At 40.9% G+C, this 12,607-nt stretch overlaps 1 long non-coding RNA gene across 1 annotated transcript in view; it reads right to left on the bottom strand.

Moving 5' to 3' along the window:
• Positions 1-207: 207 nt before the first annotated feature.
• LOC147421800 (uncharacterized) overlaps positions 208-12,607 on the bottom strand; it is a 36,781-nt gene continuing 24,381 nt past the window's right edge. The window contains exon 3 of the long non-coding RNA XR_015186800.1: positions 208-536. This is a non-coding gene — a long non-coding RNA (uncharacterized LOC147421800). The remainder of the gene's footprint in view (positions 537-12,607) is intronic.

Here is a 12,607-nt window from a genome sequence, read left to right as displayed (position 1 = left end):
ACAAGCAAGACTCTAAGTTTGAATATCAGACATTGGATCTATTCATTATCAAAACAAAAGTAGTTGGTGCATCTCAAGGGTAGTATACTGGTGAGGATCTAAATGTTTTTAAACACCAAAACCAAATTGGGAAAAAATTGAAGGTATCTGATTCTTATGATGGCCATTGGCAGTGCATTGAAGACCAAATATTTTTTAGTATCCCATCAATATCCATTACAAAAATTATGGATCAATGCATGGAGGACACTTCATTTAAATTGGGCATAAGATCAATGTACAAAAAGAGTGGAGCATTCATCGCCCAAATTAGGATTACCATGAGGAGGGTGCATGACTCTATGTGCATTCCTTCACCTCCTGTGTGCATTGAGCCTTCTTTTGGAGAGCTTCCTCCTGCATCCCCTTTGCCTTATTCAATTGATTTTGCATCACCTTTTCCTTCCCCGGATACTATTGCACACCTCAACACACTAGCTTACTCACATTCTGCATCGCCATCATCTTCAAGTGAGTCCTCATTTTTTATGCAAAGCCTGTTATAGGAAAACAAGGACAATTGTTGTCAGAATCCATGCACATTAGTATAGATGAGAATGCAACCCAACTTGACGAGCTACTTGAACCAGTGAAAGAGAAATGTTATGTACCTCATCATATCATTGGCAAGTATCTATTTCAACTAAATGAGAGGTCTCTACTCAAAATCTGGGGCATGGAAGTGGTTGTGGAGGCCAATAGAATTCCTTTTTATGTTGATGTCATTCAATGTCAATCTTTTATGTTGCTTTATATCCCGATGCTGAAAAGGAATTCCTTCTCAAAAGCCACGAATCTTAGCCAGCATCAAGGAAGGAAAAGATTACAAAAGAAATTTTGGAACCCGCTCGGAGCTCAAACAAATATAGTTTCATCAATAACTATCCACAACACTACAAGGTCAGTTGTAAGACCTAGGGGATTTTGGCAGATAAAGTGATCATGATGCCAGGAACCCCACCAGAAGCTACAAGTGAAGTTCTAAATAATCTTGATCAAGCTATCGCATCTAAACAAACTATTGTGGTGAATTCTCCTATAAGGGAAACATCACTTGACATGTTGCAGGCTTTATAGAAGAAACTCATGGTGGGAAACTTAGCGGTAAATATATTTGGTAAGTTATTTTCTCCCTTCTAAATGACTATCCTTACCTATGAGATTGATCAAACGGATAGAGACACATTCATTGATATATGTGTTTCCACCATCTAGTTGGGACGAACACCATTGTGCATGCAATAATGAATGTCGGAGTTTGGGGTTGTAGGGTTGCAGTTGGAAATTCTTCTAGGAAACCATCCCTCATACCACTATATAAAAGACATTAGGCTAGAATTGTAGTCACTGTTAGTGAAAGTACAGATTGTTGGGAGAATACTAGATAAAAAAGAGAGGATGTTGCTTGGAAACAATGCATCCATTAGCAAAGGGCCCAAGACCAGAATGAGCCTTTGGAAATAAGAAGTGGACTTAAAAAGTTTCTTTCATCTTTTTTGAATCCTATGAAAGATGATAATGCAAGAGAATCAAATAGTCCCAAACTTCTTTGAGTTAGTAACTGATTCTCTAGTACTCATGTATACCCTATCAATAAAAGATGATGAACTCCGTAGATTTTGTTAAGTATGGAGCCCGATTCACCCCTTGTAATTTCTAGTTTCAACATGCACATTTGTAAGGCCCCCATGTTGACAAGAAGCCATCGTGCATGAGAAAAATCACTCGCCAAAAGAACCCAAAAATTCTTTTTTTTTGCCAACATATCTTGGTCGGACGACGGTCAAAAAGTGATTGAAAAATGGCCGGTCGGTGACCGGTAGTCAATGGCCGATTGACCTTGGTCAATAGTCAATGGTCTGTTGGTTGGTGGTCAATAGTCAATGGCCAATGGTCAAGTCAATGGAAGATGGAAAATTCAATGGTTGATGATCAATGGTCAATGGTCGGGGGTCAAAAATCTATGGCCGATGGGTGACTTCTCTTGGACTTTTCTACACAAAGATGGCTCACACATGGACACATGGGAGAGTTCTACTTGGACTTGTGTTCACAAAGGTGGCTACACATAGGTACATGGGAGAGTTCAACTTGAACTTGTCTACACAAGGGTGGCTACACATGGCCGTCTCTCATGAGAAAGGGCAACCCATTTTGGCCTATAGAAGGGGGCCTCTTCTACACAAAATATTTCAATGAAGGTGCATTGAAGGGTGTGTGAGTTGGTGAAGTGTGAAGTGGTGGTGAGAGTGAAGCAAGGCGGAAGTTCCATAAAGGGTTGCTAATCCCTTTGTAATCTATTTCAAGATTGATGTGCAAAGCCATTAAGTGGTTGCTTTTCCATGGACGTAGCACACATTTGGTAAACCACGTATATTGTGCTCTCTCTCTCTCTCTCTCTCTCTCTCTCTCTCTCTCTCTCTCTCTCTCTCTCTCTCTCTCTCTCTCTCTCTCTCTCGTGTGTGTGAAAATTGTCTCTCCCTATTTAGTAAACCACTCTAATAACGTATGTGCAGCCAAAGCGTATCGACCATAGAAGACGACACAAGCAAGTATGGAAGGGCTAGCAGGTGCAGTCATGGGCAGTGAAGCAAGTACAAAGTACAAATTTGGCAAGGAAGATCCTAAACTGTATGGATGAAGTTCTTGAAGAGTGGATCATGTCAGTCTTTTCAAATTGACAATCGGAGTTATGGGTGTCAAGATATTTCATGTTGAAGTTTCACCGGGGGGCCAATTTTGTGCCAGCTTGGTTGCCTTGATTAGTGTGCCATTTGTGGTTTTTGGATCCTTGCAAGGGTTTGTATGCAAATTATGGGGTATATGAAGGCCAAAGGATTTGACCGCTTGACAAACAAAATCCGCACGAGCTAGATACAAGAAGTTGAAGCTGGCGGGGATAGATGATTTTCTACAATTTGGATCACCTCGATTGACGGGCTCGACAAAGTCCAAATGCAACGGGGAGGGTACAAGTTGGATTTGACAACTGCATCTTTGACTTGGTTTTCATGGCTCAAGAGTCCGATCACAAGGCAGTAAATGGCAATGATTTGAATATGTGGGAAAAAAAATCTTTTATGTTGTTTTTGAAGCTCAAGGGGAACCATTGAGGGCCAAGTGATGAGGTGTGTGTGTGTGTGTGTGTGTGTGTGTGTGTGTGTGTGTGTGTGTGTGTGTGAGAGAGAGAGAGAGAGAGAGAGAGAGAGATCTTGGCCATGAGCCATGGTGGCCATTCACTAGCACTACCTAAGGTGGGGATGGACTGAGATGACAACGTAGTCGAGTGGTGCTCGGGACCATTTTGGCAGGGCGGAAGTGCAACAGTGGTAAATGCCAATGGGTGGAAATTCATGACAGTGCTCATGTGGTAGGCCCAATGAAGGGATCTCCCCGACCACATATTTTTTAAGAGTAAATGGTGGAGCACCAATGGCACCGTCATGGCTCCCGTAGGGATGGATCTTGCTCTGGTTTGGGCCTCAAGGAAAGGCCAATAATTGGCTCACATAGTGACGTGGGGGGCAAGCATGCCCAAAATAGCAAGAGCGGATTCACATGCAAAAGGCAAAGTTAGAAAAAGGAAGGCTTGACAAGAATAGGGGGCTCTTCCCACACCCATATAGAGGTCTATTGTTTTCTAGTTGGGTGAGTTCTTAGAAGGTCTTTTAGGGGTTTCTTGCGAGAAGGAGAGCTCCATGGTGGAGAGCTCTTGGTGAGCTTCTGCAGGAGCGAGGCAAGAGAAGAAAGATTCAAAGACTGAGAGGGCACCATCAAGGGTTGCCAAAATAAGTTTTTGGGCTTGCAGTGACCGAGCAAGTGGAGCCAAGTTGTATGGCTGTTGTAAAAAGTGTTTTTTTGCCAAAATTGAAGCAAACCATAGCCAAACCTTGTGCCATTTCTTCCCCCTTTCCCCCCTTATCATCTTTGCTCTACTCAAAGGGTTTGGTTCCGGTGTGTGTGAGTATGTGGCCCCTGGGTAATCTATGTGTGTGAGAGAAGAGAGAGGTGTGCATTGTGGAATTGCTCGAGTTGGAAAAAACTAGTATGGTATGCTATCAATTCATCGTGTGAAGCATGTGTGCATTGGTATGCACGCAACCGGTGGTGTTCTTGCCGTGATGTGCAATTTTGATGGTGAAATTCTAGTGGACAAGGGTGTTGTGACTACCATGGGCTATAGAGGACATCTGTGTTGTTTTTTTGAGTGTGTTCCCATTCAATTTCGTAAACTTCTAGTGTCCCCATAGAGGAGTATTTGATTGCTCCAATTTGAAGGTGAAATTGTGGTTTTGGAGTTGTTGGAGTGCAGTTTTTGAAGAGCAGGTGTTGTAAAAGATGGCATAGACATGTTTTCCTACTTTCATTGGGGTGGAAGATGCGGAGAGCTGGCTGTAGGGTTATGGTCTATTTGTACTGGAGAGAAGATTATCAAGAGAAGAAGGCGCAGCTCAAGTTTTTCTTCTCTTCGTCAGTGATAAACCTAAAAGATGGTACGATGGATTACAAGATAAAGAAAAGGTGGATTGGATAACTTTGGAAGCGACTTTTAACCACCAATATGTAGAGGATGTACAGTTGCATGAAGTAAAGCAAAAGATAGATGGTTTGAAGAAAAGCCTAGACTAAAATTTGCAAGCATTCGAGTGGGAATTTGAGGCCCTTTGTAGGCAGCTTATGGAGGTAACTACTACACAAAATTTTGACTACATGAAATTTAGCAAATTTATGGATTGCGTGCATGAAGAGGTTAGAGATAACCTGTTGAAGTGGACGGGCATGTGCGGTATGCGAAAGTGGTAAATTTGGAAAGAGGACAAACCAAGAAGATTTTGAAGAAGCGACAAGATAAACAAGGTTGGTCAAATGGTGTGGTGCCTAGGCGAGTTGAAGTGAAGCCAAGGTTGGTGAAAAGGGAAGTGCAAGTGCAAGAGGAACCAAGGGTTCTATAGTTACAAAGAGATGGAGTGGTTTTGATGCCAAGGATGCCCATCAAAGAAGCTCCAGTCCTAGAAAAAGTACAAGTGGTTCTAGATCGGGTAGGAGATGCACAAGCAAACTCAGGCATGGTTGGTCAAACTCCATTGAAATATGCTAGAGATTAAAAGGTGCGGTTTGCAAATGAAGTTGAAGTAGTGAAGGTGGAGGAAATCCCAGATCTTGAGACAGAGGAAGAGGCAAAATTAGATGATAGTAGTTCTATGGATGTTGTTAAAACGTGAGAAACCAATTCTTTCTACTCAAGGTGTGAGGAATTTGATCTTATACATGTGGATAAAACCGTGAAAGATGTGTTGAAAGAGTAGGAGAAAGTGCCAACCGATGTGCTAGACGAAGTCCAAGTGGAGAAATCCAAGCCTACAGAAGTGGACATGCAAGTGAGAAAATTTATGATTTTTGGCCTTCCATAAGTCCTACATTCAATCTCCAATTCGAGCGAAGATTATAGATCTATAATCTACACGCCGAGCTCTTTCTGTAGATATGTTACTTGATGTAGTTTTTGCGCTAGATTTTAAATTTCATTTTGGGGGGAAATTTTGAATTCAAATAAACTAGCCATTTTGCCTATTTGAATTCAAAAGCTCTCCTTTTATTGCTTTCTTAATACTAGAGCTTTGACTTCCTTAACTGCCAAATAAAAAGGCCCTCCTAGACCCCATTCTCTTCCTAATGCAATCTGAGGTGTTGATGGACCTTGAAGGGTGAGTTTATAAAGAAGGGCTTGATGATGCTGGGATTGAGTGCCAAGAAGAGGTGAAGGAGAGCATGGATCCAATGATGGAAGGGCTTCCAATGTAGGAGTCATGTTCTATGGCAGATGTTCAGGAGATTCCTACGATATACCCAAGCTTTCAATGGAGTTAAGCAATTCATGGTTGAAAAGTATTCTTGTTAGTGCAGCTATACATTGTGTTGTGTTCAAGATACGGGGTTCCCCTCAGAAGAGCTCCGCTTAACATGGTTGGGAGGGAGGGTCAAATGCGTTTTTTGGATCAGATGGTTTGCTGGTAGAGCCAGGTATGCTAAGGAGGCAGGCTAATGATCAAAGAGGTGCAAAGGTGCTATGTGCCTATTTTGTGCATGGATGGCTATGTACTTGGGTAAGGAACTATTGGAGGGTGATCCCTCTCCAAATGCATGTTGTCGGCTAAAAAATTTGCTCGGAAAGGTGAGTTCTACATTGCGTTTTGGTCGTGTCTATGCGCCTCATGGCAATGCATGGCCAAAAATCCTATTTTTCATCGTACAATCGTATTTACTCGCAAGGCTGCAAATTAAGGCATTATGGTTAGTATGGGATGTGTGAATGTTGCCATCATTGGAAATGATATTCAATGCCCATATCAGTTATACATCATGGTCGACAAAGATATCAATAAAGCCTTAATACTTGGATTACCCTGGATGCAAACCTTCGAAACTACACAAATGTGGTTCATATACTCTCTATAGTTTATTTTCAATGGTCAAACACATGAAGTTCCCTTAGCCACAACAGAGTATGAAATGGACAATATTCCATGAGAAAATGCCTCAACCAAAACCCCACAAACCCACTGTCTATATACAACTGTCAAAAATTAATAATCATCTCCTACAAAGATTGAAATCAAAATCTGAGAGCAAACAAGATATCTATAAAGAAAACAACTTTAAGCATATGGGAGGCATATCAAATATGGACAAAAATTGGAGGGCGTAAAATTTGGGCCCAATCAAATCTAGCACAAAGAGTCAAAATGATAGTACATAATTAATTATCAATTGTTTGAATTGCAAACTACTTGAGCTGAAAGTAATTGAAAGAACAAAATAAGACCAAAGATGTGAAAGCACGAGATGAATTTCAAGAAAAAGGTAATGATATAAGCAAAGAGACTGATTCTAGGCTCATTTGCAAATTCACTTTTGTGTGTTTTTGTGATGACGAGAGAGAGAGAGAGAGAGAGAGAGAGAGAGAGAGAGAGAGAGAGAGAGAGAGAGAGAGAGAGAGAGAGAGAGAGAAAGCTTCTTTGTCTAGAGAAACTTGCTTTTCTCCTTCTTGCTATGGACCACCCTAGCCATTATTACCCACCAAAGCCGATGTTATGCTCCTAATATGATGCTTAATGATTGCAATTGATCCAAATACACATGCACTGATAGAGGGACCCAGATCCATCTCAACATAGATCACATCAACTAGAAAGGGGAATCCATGCATGGGATGGCTAGGCGGGCCCAAATTATGTTCACCTACCATCAAAAGGAATCTCTCCATAGCACTTACAAACTACAAAAAATAGTTTTGCAAAAGCTATTAGAACATGAATCGTGATCCATGCACCTTTGCAAAATTAGAACAGAGGAAACCAATAACTAGAAGAGAACATTTGAAGAAAAAATGAGTTCTATGATCTAGAGAAAAGACCACCCAAGCTAACCAATATGAGAACCCTACGCAGACAACTCAACGAATTTGGGGTAGAAGTGGTCCCAAATCACCAAATTAATGACAATTTAATTAAATATGGTATTCAATTACCAAGGAATGCATGGTACAAATTAGACTACATTCGATCAGGAATTATGGATCTCAATTCATGTACCAGATAGTCACTTAGTGGGAAGATGACATATGAACCAAACAATGCACAAACATCTATCAAAATTCGTAAAAGACCCTTGCTATGTTAGGTGCAGAGAAATTGAAATGGAGACAAGATCTAGATTTTACACTTTCACAAATCTTTACTTCTTTCCTTGTGTTAATGATGGCTACTTAGCATGGGAGATGGTTTCTTTTATTTTCCCGAAGAGAGGGAATGAGAGAGGGAGAGAGTGTGTAGAGGGAGAGAGAGAAAAGGAAAATGACACTCCAGTGGGGTCCCAACCAATCCTCTCAAGGGCCACCCATTCTGTTGTTGATGTGGCATTGTTTTTTATTGTGTAAATGGAATGTACACAGAGGAAATACCTCAAGTGAAGACTCTACTCACTCGAATGGGGAATGTTGCCTTGGTAACTCTACAAGATAAAGCACCTCTAGGGCTGATTTGATGCACCTTCTGATCCATCTCAATGTGGTATTGCGGATGGCCACCAAGCGGTAGACCTAGAGTTGATTGCACTCCCGATGTGAGAGGAAACAAGGGCTGAAAACGTGTTGGAAAAATGTAGATCTCATAGTAAGTACGCATTCAATCTGTCGTGTAAAACATGTTTGAAAATAAAGGTCTTGATGAAACCAATGATGGGCAGCCTTTACACATGTTTGAAACTAAAGGTCTTGATGAGCAATGATGGGCAGTCATGGGAGCACTCGATATGAAAAGGGAATGGCCAAGAAAAGGGTTAATGGGCTACCAAAGTACCATACCACAATGGGAAGCTAATGAAGACAATTTGAATCCATTTTTGGCAAGGAAAAGGGGCCAAAATTTGAAAGCATTGACTGTTCTATTGAAATTTGCAAGTGCTAGGGCTGAAGTTGCAAACTGGTATCTGATTTGTAGCCAAAAATGCTAGGGTTGAGTTGGAGCAAAATGCTAGCTGTTGGATACTCTTGCAAAAATGATAGGGTTGCCTCTATTGCTAGCGCTACACACACATGCAAAACGCTAGAGGACTTTCTCTCTTTATAGGTGAATCTTTATAGATTATAAAACTCTTAAGGTTTAGGTAGGATGAAACCTCTATCAAACTCTTATGGCTTAGGTAGCATGAAACCTCTATCAAATTCTTATAAAATAAATCATTAAAATGATTTATTATTAAGTTTAACCAGGACTAAGTTTTGAGTGAAATTGTCGCACAGTTTTCAATCTAGGAATCTGATTGATGCAGAGAATGACTCGTTGAATTCCTCTAACCTAAAACTACATGCACGTCATGCAGATGCCCATTGTACTGTAGCAACATCTATGAAAACACTTGTATAATCCATTTATGCAAGTGGGTTCCAAAACTAAAAAACCTAAATTGGACTTGTTAACATTTGAACATGTAGATCCCACAAACAAGCTCACAAAATTTTTGGTACTAATTGTTAAGGATGGAGCCTGATTTACCCCTTGTAATTTTTTGTATTAAAAATGCACATTTGTAAGGCCCCCGTTATGAGGAGAAGCCATTGTGCGTGAAGAAAAATCACTCGTCGGAAACCAAAATTTTCACGGGCAGTTTCGAGAAAAGCCGGAATATTATGGCCGGATGGCGGCCAGAAAGTGGTTAAAAAACGATCGATCAGTTGGCCGGTGGCCGGTAGTCAATGGCCAGTGACCAATTTCAAAGGAGGACTTGTCTTCTCAAAGGTGGCCACACATGGGCGGATTGGAGGGTGGTCCGATTGGAGGGCGGCCACACAAGGGCAGCTACACATGGCTGTCTCTCATGAGAGAAGGCAACCATTTTGGCCTATAAAATTAAGGAGGCCTCTTCTACACACAAAAATGCATTATGAAGCATTGTGCTGCATTGTGAAGTTGATGTGAGGTGGTGAGAGTGAAGCAAGGTGGGAGGTCCAAAAAGGCATAACCCCTTTGTAATCTACTTCTTGTTTTGAAGTACTAAATCCATTGAGTGGTTGCTTTCCCATGGACGTAGCCCACATTGGGTGAACCACGTATATCGTGTGGACTCTCTCTCTCTCTCTCTCTCTCTCTCTCTCTCTCTCTCTCTCTCTCTCTCTCTAATCTCTCGTGTGTGAAAATTATCTCTCATTAAGTAAACTACCCAATTATCTACTTAGCTATGCCCTATTTCCTGACACTAATCTCGTAGGATTTTGAACACTCTTATATAGGGATAGGTACATAATTGGCTATGAAAGTTTATGAAGCATGTCCACATGGCATAGAGAGCCATGTGCACGTGACATCCCCTCATGCTGAAGGTGAGGTACTGGTACCGAACTCCATGCAGGACATATAATGATTCCAATTGAATGGCCTTATAGATGATGTCCTCCAAGGCTACTTTTGAGAGAGAGTCTCTCGCATGTGATGTGGAAATGTCTGAAAGATAGGGATGGTAATGATGCATCTACTCCCAACCCTGGATTGCCTCCTAGATCAATGATTCCCTTTTTGGTTAGCAACCAGCCTTTGCCACCCCCACTTGAGACTAGAAACCAAATGGATACACGTAGAGAAAATGCCTATATATGCAAACGTCAATCCCCATGAAGGTTACCCGCCAGCCTATGATGGTGCTACACGAGAAGATTGGTGAGAGTAATGCCAAATGAGAGATAAAGATGGATATTTCCTTTTGAATGCCAACAAACCATGGCCATTCCTCAAAGATAGAGGCTCCTCTTGAGTCTTTGACTAGATTTTTGTATGATTGAAGCTCTAGATGAATCCTTGTCTTTGCAATGCCTACAAAGTCCCATGGTGGTTGCCTCATATTGGAAACCTTTGCTCCAAATTGATGATCACTGATTTCTAAGAAGATGTAGATGGTGTGGGCCTAATGTACTGCCAAAGATGTGTATAGATCAATGATGTTGCAATGCCTCTTTTGGAATGATGGAATTATCCAAGCAGAAGGAAGAGATGGTTGTGCAAATAATTCCAAGACACAAAAGCTAATAGGTTTATCTGGATGTCTCCTTCTTTTGTTGTCATAGGCCGCTAATAAATCTTGATACCCACAATCAACATCTTCATGTTTTCAATGCATGTCTTCAATGATGCAATCTATCATGTTGAAGAATTCATGACTATAAATATACATGCTAGGATTTCTTTATGTTGAGGTGGTTGAGCGTGCACACTAACTCAACTACTCTCTCGTAGGTGCACCATAATTGTAATATAAAGTGTTTGCATTTTCTCTGTCTAAGGGGCACGGTTCTACGTGCAATGGTAGTTCATGTAGCTCCCTTAGTGAGAGAAGAGACCTTGGGCAGAATGCTACAACTCAAACGCTACAGAGGAAAAAAAAAATTCCAAGATTAGCAGATTGGTGAAAATCACAAAGCTCTAGTACCAATGTGAAGTGCAGTGTAATTGAAACAATGACAAAATTTAGACTTTACACTTCCACACATGTTTACTTTTTTCATATATCTTTACTTATTTCCTTGTGTTAATGATGGCTACTTAGCATGAGAGATGGTTCCTTCTCTTCTTGAAGAGAGAGAATGAGAGAGAGAGAGAGAGAGGTAAAGATATGCAAAGGGGGAGAGAGAAACAGAGAATGACAACCCCAACCAACCCTATCAAGGGCCCCCCACACCATTGCCGATGTGCTATTTGCTTTTGATTTCGTAAATGGAATGGGCCCACATGCAATACCTCATGTAGACTCTACTAACTTGAATGGGGAATGTCACCTCAATAACTCTTCAAGATGGAGCACCTCTAGGGATGATTTGATGCACCTCTAAATCCGTCTAAATGTGAGATTCAAGGGGTGGATGTGAGGCTGATTTGCGCTCCCAATGTGAGAGGAAACAAAGGCCAAAATTTGTCTGCAAAAACACAAGTCTTGGTACAAAATATGCAGCCAATATGTCATGTAAAGCAAGGCAGAAAATGTATGTCTTGATGATGCTGATGATGGGTAGCAATCTGAGCATTTGATGGGGCAAGGGAACCGTCAAGAAAAGGCTCAATAGGCTGCCAAAGTACCAAACCACAAGAAGAAGCTAGAGAAGATAGATCCACCAATCCATTTTCTTTTTTAAAAAAGGGCTCAAATTTGACAAGGCTAGCTATTCTATTGAAATTTACAAGTGCTAAGGATAAAGGTGGAAATTTTTGGGTGGATTTATTGTGCCAAAAATGTTAGGGCTGATTTGGAGCAAAAAGGTAGCTGTTGGTTGACCTTGCAAAAATGCTAGGACTGGTCCATTGCAAGCACTATTGCCACTCATTAAAAATTCTAGAGGAGTTTCTCCCTTTATAGGTGAAACTTGCACGTTATAATCCTCTTAAGGCTTAGTAGGGCAAAAAATTTGTCAAATTCTTATAGTATAAATGATTTATTAATAAGTTTGACCAAGGCTAAGTTTTTGGATCAAATTGTCACACATTTTCCGAGGCACATTTGTCGATCCAAGAATCCGATTAACATGAGAAATGGCTTATTAGATTTATCTAACCTAAAACTACATGCATGTCTTGCCAAATGCCCATTGTAGTGTAGCGACATTTGTCAAAACACTTGTACAATCCATTTATGCAAGAGGATTCGAAAACTTGAAAACCTAATCTATTGGGCTCATCCACACATGCAAGTCCTATGAATAGGCTCAAAAAATTGCCAATAATAATCCTCTTGGGATTCTAGACACTTCTATTTAGGGATAGGTACAAAACCGGCTTTGGAAGTTGAGGAATCACGTCTACTAAGCACATAGAGCCATGTGCATGTGGAATACTAAAACTAACATTGCTAGAAATTTCTAGGGTAAGACCACTAACATTCTAACACGCATACCAAGGATTTCAATAATCCGAATGACAAGCTGGAACTGGAAGGAGTATGCTCTAATTCACATGCATAGTGAAAACTAGAATACCTAGCAAAGGAAGGAGACAAGTGCTCTAAACAATGGCCAAAGTAGACCACTTAA

This window comes from Adiantum capillus-veneris, chromosome 27, assembly GCF_014529385.1.
Source record: "Adiantum capillus-veneris isolate H3 chromosome 27, ASM1452938v2, whole genome shotgun sequence".
NCBI lineage: Eukaryota > Viridiplantae > Streptophyta > Polypodiopsida > Polypodiales > Pteridaceae > Adiantum > Adiantum capillus-veneris.
This window is presented reverse-complemented; position numbering and strand designations above follow the sequence as displayed.